The following is an 8,353-nucleotide window of genomic DNA, read 5'->3' on the forward strand; positions in this document are numbered from 1 at the left end:
ATATAGGCAATATGGGCGAGCTGGTTCAGGTGGGGATACTTGGCTTCTTCTCTACACGCATATTAGCAGTAGGTCAGAGGAGAGATTTGCATTGGGCTAGCTTGGTTGAATGAGAACACTCACATACTATGGAAGCAGTTGAATTGCTTTTGGGTAAGAAAACATTTTGAATGTGACGGAAAAATTGCTGGAGGCAGAGGGAAATACATTGTTCATTGATTGGCTGTTTGACACAAGATACCAATTGGTTGAGCACACCCAACAGTTGACAGGATAAGGAATTTGTGCTGGGTCAGCTTGTATTTAGGGGCAAAATAACATATAAAACAAGCACCATCAGTTGAATTGTTTTCAGAGGTGATACAAATGTAGGGGCCTATTTAAATTATTGGATGTGATGATAGGTGGAGGGAAATTAGTGGCAAGATTGTCAGCAGTGTAATGACACCCATCACCTCATTGAGCACTTTGTGAGCATTAAGATGGAGTTGGAGTTGGGCCATATTCTTTTAATGGGAACTGGTGAATTGTTTTGTTTGGGCGGAAGTTTCAATTTGAGGGTTCCGTAAACATTGTTGCATGCAGTGGGCAATTAGTGACAGTTTGGATGGCTGTGTAAAGCAAACATACCACCTAGTGGCATGTTGACTGGCACAGCACACAAGCTTCTCAAGCTCTCTGTGAGCAGTAGAATGCCAGATAAATATGCACTAGGCTTGCTAATATGAATGGGCACATTCATAAACAAAGGAAGCAGCTCTCAAGCAGCAAATGTTCTCTTCTCATGGGGGAAGAGAACATGTGGGGTACTAGAAAGAATTGTTGGAGTTGGTTGGAAATCAGTGACAGAATGATTGGGTGTGTGACACAACACACCACCTGCTTGAGGAGACATAGCAGTAGGCTGGAGGAGGAATTTGTGCTGGGACAGTTTGTATGAACCATCACACACATACACAAAACAAGGAATTGAATGGTTTTGTGGAAGAGAATATTTTGTGGGTGCCAGAAAAATTGTTCCAGTGGTGGGACATTATTGTCAGCTGGATTGGCTGTGTAATGCGACACACAAACTACTTGAGTACTCTGAGCAGTTCGCTAAAGGAGGAATTAGTGCTAATCCAGTTTGTTTGTATGGGCAAACTCACAGAAATAAAAACAAGTAGCCAATTTGATGTGGGGGAGAGAACATGTTGGGGGGACTGTCAAAATTGTTGGAGGTGTTAATAGGCAGTGGGCAACTAGTGTCAGATTGATAGGCTACGTGACACATCACACAACCTGCTTAAGCACATTGAGGAGCAGCCTGGAATAGGAACGTGTGATGGACCAGCTTCTTTGATTTACACACTTACACACAAAGCAATTAACTGAATTTCTTCTGGGAAGGAGAACATTGTGATGGTGCCCAAAATATTATTGGAAACAGTGGGCAAATAGTGAGAAAATTGTGTGCAGGGCTTGTTTATTTAAGTGGGAAAATTCACACACACTACAAGCAGTTCAAGTGTTTTAGGGGTAAAGAAAAGGATGAGATGATTATATTGTTGAAGGAGGTGATAGGCAGTGGGAAATTAGTGGCATGTTGATTGACTGTGTGCTTGAGCATCCTGTTATCAATAGATGGGAGAAAGAATTTGAGCTGGGTTCGTTTTTTTTTTTAATGGGCACAGTCAAACCCAACTTCTGGGCTATTTTGCATGTCTATGCAAATATGAAGAGCATGCTCGTCCAGAGCACTTGAGGTTGTTTTGGTAAGGAGATCTTTTTGAGGTTGCCAACACATTTTTTGTAGGGGCTGGGCACATGGTGTCAGTTTGATTGTTGGCTGTGAGAAAACACATGACTGCTGGAGCGTTTTGTGAGCATTAGGAGAGAAGAAGAATTTATACTGGGATAGCCCATTTGAATGCACACACTCACATGGCAAGCAGTTAACTTGTTATGCCAAAAGGGAACATTTTGGGATTGCCAGTAAAAAACTGTTGGAGTTGGTAGAAAAATTAATGGTAGTTTGAGTTACTATGTGAAACACCCCTGACACCACCCCATTCCCCGGTTTGAGCTGTTTGGAATTGTTTAAATGGGCTAACTCACACACAATATAAGTAGTTTCATTGTATTTTGTGAAGGAAACGTTTTGCAGGGTACCAGAAAAAAATTGTTGAAGGTGGTGGGCAATTAGTGGCATCTTAATTGCTGTGTTGCAACACACCACTTGCTTGAGCACACTTAGCAGTAGGCCGGAGGACGAATGTGCGCTTGGCCAGCTTGTTTGAACAGGCACACACATACACAAAACAAGCAATTACATGGTTTTGGAGGAAAGGCACATTTTGAGAGTGCCAGAATAATTTTTTGCAGAGGTGGGCAATTAAATTTGAAAATATACTGTCTGTGTGCTCACACACCAAATAGCCATTTGAACTGTTTTGGAGGACGATACACATTTGAGGGTCCTACAAACATTGTTGGTGGTAGTTCTAGGCACTGAGCAATTAGGATTAGGTCTACTGGATGTGTGACCCAACATACTGCCTGCTTGAACACTCTGTGATCAATAGGCTGGAAGAAGAATTTGGGTTGGTGTAGCTTGCTTGAAAAGGCACACTTAAACCCAAAACATGCAGTTTAATGGTTTTGGGGTAGGAGGTCTCTTTGGGGTTGCCAAAAAAATGTGTTGAAAGGAATGGGCACTTAGTGTGACACATGACACCAACTGCGTGAGCGCTTTGTGGGCAATAGGATAGATGAAGATGTGTTTCTGGTATTGCTTGTTTGAATGGGCACACTCACGTACAAAGCAAGCAGGTAAATAGTTTGGAAGGAAGAGAACAGTTTGGGGGCACCAGAAAAATGTTGGAGTTAGTGGGAAACTAATGTTAGTTTGAATGACTATGTGACACACCACACTACCTGCTTGAGCACACTTAGAAGTAGGCAGAGGAGGAATTTGTTGTTAGCCAGCTTGTTTAAAATACACAATTTCGTTGTCTTTACGGAAGATGACATTTTTGGGGTGTCAGAAAAATTGTTTGAGGAGGTGGGTAATTAATGGTAAGTGGATTGGCTGTATGATGCAACAAACCACTTTCTTCAGCATACTGAGCAGTAGGCTGAAGGAACAATGTGTGCTGGGCCAGCGTATTTGATTTGGCAATCTCACACCCAAAACAAGCATGTGAATTGTTTTTGGAGAAGGTGCACATTTGAGTGTACTGTAAACATTGTTTGAGGTGATTAAAGGCACTGCACAATTAGTGACAAGTCTGTTGGCTGTGTTGCACAATACACTATCTGATTGAGAAATTGATGATCAGTAGAATGGAGGAGGAATTGGAGTTGGGCCAGCTTTTCCTAATGGGTGTAGTCACACCCAAAACAAGCTATTGAAGGGTGGTGCAGAAAGATTGTTTGAGGTGGTGGACAATAAGTGATAGGCTTATTGGCTGTGTGAGGCAACACACCACCTGCTTGAGCACACTGTGAAGAAGACCGGAATAGGATTTTGTAATGAGCCAATTTTTTTTAATAGGCAAACTCACACACTAAACAAGTAGTTGAATTGTTTTGGGCGAATTGAACAATGTGAGGTTACTGTCACATATGTTGGAGGTGGTAATATATGGTGGACATTTATTGGCAGGTTTGCTGTATACTGTAACGCACCACCTTCTTGAGCACACTGAGCAATAGGCAGAGGGAGGTATTTTTCCTGGGCTACATTCTTGAACAGGCACACTAGTACACAGAGAATGTAGTTAAATTAATTTGTGCAATGAGAACATTGTTCGGATGCCAAAAACATTGTTGTTGGCAGTGAGCAAATAGTGGCAGGATGATTAGCTATGTGTCTGAAAACACTGCCTGCTTGAGCACTCTGTGATCAATAGTATGGAAGAAGATTTTTTACTGGGCTCAGTTGTTTGAATGGGCACACTCACTCACAAAGCGAGAAGTTAAATTGATTTCCCAGAAGAGAACATTTTAGGAGTGCAAGAGAAAATGGAGGAGTTAGTGGTAAATACATGGTTATCTGAGTAACTGTGTGACACAACACACCACCTGCTTGAGCAAACCTGATTTAATACTATCTGGTTAATGTGCATTATTAGTAAATCCTGCTTAAACACACAATTTCAGAATCACTGCCCTTCAGATGCTGTATCATTTTGAGAGTGTGCCATGCATCATGCAGATGGTGATTGATTACTGAATTATGAAGATGTGTCTCTAGTAAAGTTAATGAAAATATGTCTCTTTTATGCCACACTATTTCTCTGAATGTCTGCAAAAGATACCCTAATGTTGCACCCTTAATAGTATGTTCAATCGGAATTCTTAGAATTGGCCTTACTTTAGTAAAGATACCTGCTACTCCAAAAAGTACAGCCAACAGCTTTATCAGAACGTGTGACTAAGCATTTGTATTTCCCAAGAAAGACATCTGTAAAGGTCCAGAACGCATGTGCCTTTCTCTATTGATTCCAAAAGTATTTCATGATTGCTCTCTTGTATTTTAGGTGATTCAGCCCTTGCCCTTTCAAAAGAGAGATAGTTTTACCATATAGGTACTGGACAGCCACTGACACACCTACTGAACCAACTCCCTTGCCATACAGAGCAGTATTTATTGCTTGTTTGTTGTCCAGGTTGTTGTTAGTGTTTGATATGAAATAATGCATTGGTTGTGCCAGATACCAAATCCACAGAGTGAGAACTCCTCCGCAGGACAATGGGGGTCATTACAAGTTTAGAGGTAGCTATGCCGCTATTTGCGGCATGGCTGCCTCCAATCTTGGGTCCGGGTTCCTTGAATGAGGAATTACCGGGCCATTCCAACCTTGGAGGACCCGGTAATTCTTCATTCAATTTACCCATCCCCATTCCCATTCGAGCCCCCATAGAGCTCAATGAGAATGGGGAGGGAGCTAACAATGGGCCTGTTAATAACGGGCCCGTTGTTAGCTCCCTGGTCCTCTAGCGGCTCCCGCTAAGGGACTTTGTAATGTGGTGGTAAGGGGTTAACAGCACCGGCAGTCTTACCGGCACTGTTAACCCCTTACCGCCGAACTCGTAATGAGGCCCAATAAATAAATGACTCTTAGCAACCACCTGGGTGTGGCAGTCCTACAAGCACTCTGAGGTGAATCTAAAGATGGATCTGGAGCAAACTGATTACATGTTGTTATTGACACTGCTTGTAGTCATTTGCCGACTTTTCTTTCCTTAAAAGTTATGCCAATCATCACATATGGTTCGAAAGCCGGTACAAGAAATCGCATGCCTTCTGTGACCAATTGGAGGGCGGTTTTGGTGAGCAATATTCAATTTGCCTAATTGTGTATCTGTCTCTTTGATTCACTTTGAATTGGGTTCACTATCTTTATATAGTATGGTTGCCTGGAAAATGATTGCGTTTCTAAGGAAGTGCCTAATATCATTGCAGTATAATGACATTGCCTGGATTTTAGGACAATACCTGACATATTCAGTACATCCCTACCCTAAAAACTGGCAAAATGTGGCAATAGACATTCTGATTGATGCTGTTATTTCTATGGACAGCTTACTTAATAATTCCAATCATGCAAAGGCCAGGCTTTATCACACTGACTGGATTCACACCTTAGAATCATGCCAACATCTTAAAGATTGGAATCCAGCACAATTTGGATACAAGAGTTTCAGAGTCACAGAATCCTACCTGACCAAAGATTCGTCTCCAAAGTCTAGAGACGATTATATGAGACTCCGCTTTAACTTATGGCCTACTGAAGATATACTATGTAGATGGAAAATATTGGTGGCCAGTGAGAATTCCTGTAGATTTTGTAAAAACAGTGAATTTACTGAAACTTTAAAGCACATTGTTGCCCACTGTCCTGCACTATTTGCACTACACTTTAAATACTTTGCACACTATTTTACCTTGTATACTATGACCGATAGTGAAGAACTGTGGGTATTAATTTTTGGTGCAAGACGAATGTCAGTTAAACTGGCAACTACAGGTTTTTTAAATGAGCTCGATTTAAAGCAGAACTAGAATTAAATCTTGGTTTTAAAGTCTTTTTCTGATAAAATGTGTCAGAATGTTTACACTTGTTGTATATATGTATTCTGTTTTGAACACAGATTTTTATGTATTGGTGATTTAAAGATTGAATGATGTAATTTTGTTTATATTGAAAGGTTGTTTCTACAACCAACCAATAATGAAAAAAAAGACACTGCTTAATTGTTAATTGTTGCATGTGCAAATACTTTTTTACTTCTCACTATCTTTAGTTGACTTCTCATATTTTGGATTTACAAAAGTGGTGAGAATCCCCAGATGTGATTTATTTCCTGTATTCACTCATTTTAAGGGTTTATGGTGATTCCTTCGAAAAACAAAGTTTCGAATCACAAAACCCTTGAAAACAAAGTTTTGAAAAAAAGCTTTGACAAGCTATATTTAACATGCAAAACTGCATTTCTTTCAAAACCAATCCATCAACAATAGACATGGACTGGTTTCAATTGAAGTGCACTTTCACATGTTAAAAGTAGCATTTCAATGTTTTTCTTTGTAACTTTAAAACGTTACATGGAGCTGTCCAGTGCTGAGATTTCAGCAATGGCCAGCCCCTTGTAATGTTCTAAGGTTTTGTGTATATTGGGGGAATACCCCCATCTCCCCAACCCCCAAGCCACCCCCCACCCCCAACCCTAACCCAGGCCCCAACCCTAACCCTAATTTAACCCCTAAACTAACCGAAGCCCCAACCCTAACCCTATTTTAACACTTAAACTAACCCTAGCCCCAACCCTAACCCCAAACCTAACCCTAAACCCTAACCCTAGCCCCAACCCTAACCCTAATTTAACCCCTAAACTAACCGAAGCCCCAACCCTAACCCTAATTTTACCCCTAAACTAACCCAAGCCCCAACCGTAACTCTATTTTAACACTTTGGGCCTCATCACGAGTTGGGCGGTAACGCCAGTGGTATTACCGCCAGCGGTATTAGCCCTACCACCAAACCCCCTGGCGCTATTAGCACCGGAACACGGGTTTGGTGGAGCGGTTAGTGCCCATCCCCCATTGCACCCATTCTCGAATTCCTCATTCCCCATTGGGCCAAATGGGGAAATATTGCACTATTACCGCTGGCGGATTTCCCGCCGGTGGTAATAGCACTGAAAATCAACAAATTTGCTGCAGATTTCACCCCAGCTCAGAGCTGGAGGGAAATCCGCCAAGGCCATGATTTGGCGGACCTTTAAATGCAGCGGTAATAGCGCTACCGCCACATTTAAGGGTTACCGCCAGACTCGTGTTGAGGCCCTTTGTCAGGATGGTCTGTAATTCTGTCAGGAGGGTCTGTAATATCTTCTTCTACCCCAGTGTGAAAGGATTCCCAGTCCGCCCCTTCCTCCTCACCTGAAGAAATCAATGTAGAATTCTGGTCTCTTCTTCCCATGTTTGCTTGGCGGCTCCTTCTTTTTTTTTATGCAAATAGGGTCTGCCTCGAGAGGAAACCGCTGTGACCCAAGATACCTTCGGTCCGATGACCTCTCTTCCGAAGCAGCCGGATGTTGTGGGGAAAAAGCCTCACGGCATAAAAAACCCCAAAGTAGGATGATCCAATGGTGAGTAGCTGAAGCAAAGTATTATCCTTTCTGGCAGGAAGTACTGTGAACCCACAAAAAATGCCCAAACTACTAGAAGTGCACTGAGCAATGAAGAGGAACACAAAACTATAGAAGAGGGGAGAAATACAATAAGCAAGGGAAAGTATAGAGAAAGGACGAATAACCAAAGGCTAAGAATAATGGCGAGTAGGCTTGGCTGGGAACGAGACAGACAAAAGAACGGCCGGGCAAACTGAAGAAAAAACGAGAGAGTGCCGGGTAGAAAGCTGAGAGAGGGCGGAGGACAAGAACAAAAACAAGCGGCAAGACAAAAAACAATGGACAGCCGCGGATCTCTGCACAAAGAGAAAATTCAAAGGAGTGCTTACAACACAAGTGGGAAAAAACAAACAAATGTTGCAACGCCCCGGTCGCCGAGTGTAAACAGAAGAAAAGCACTCAGCAGCGGCCATGTTACAAAAACACTAGACCGCCACACTGGAATGTGGAGAAAACGTGGTGGAATAATCAATGGAGGCACAGTCTCAATTTCTTCCATAGACGTCAATTTCCCTGAGGGATGACACACTTAAACTAACCCAAGCCCCAACCCTAACCCCAACCCCAACCCTAACCCTAAACCCTAATCCTAGCTCCAACCCCAACCCTAACCCTAATTTAACCCCTAAACTAACCCAATCCCCAACCCTAACCCTAATTTAACCCCTAAACT

The sequence above is a fragment of the Ambystoma mexicanum genome, chromosome 2q (assembly GCF_040938575.1).
Source record: "Ambystoma mexicanum isolate Mex_15411 chromosome 2q, UKY_AmexF1_1, whole genome shotgun sequence".
NCBI classification, from domain to species: domain Eukaryota; kingdom Metazoa; phylum Chordata; class Amphibia; order Caudata; family Ambystomatidae; genus Ambystoma; species Ambystoma mexicanum.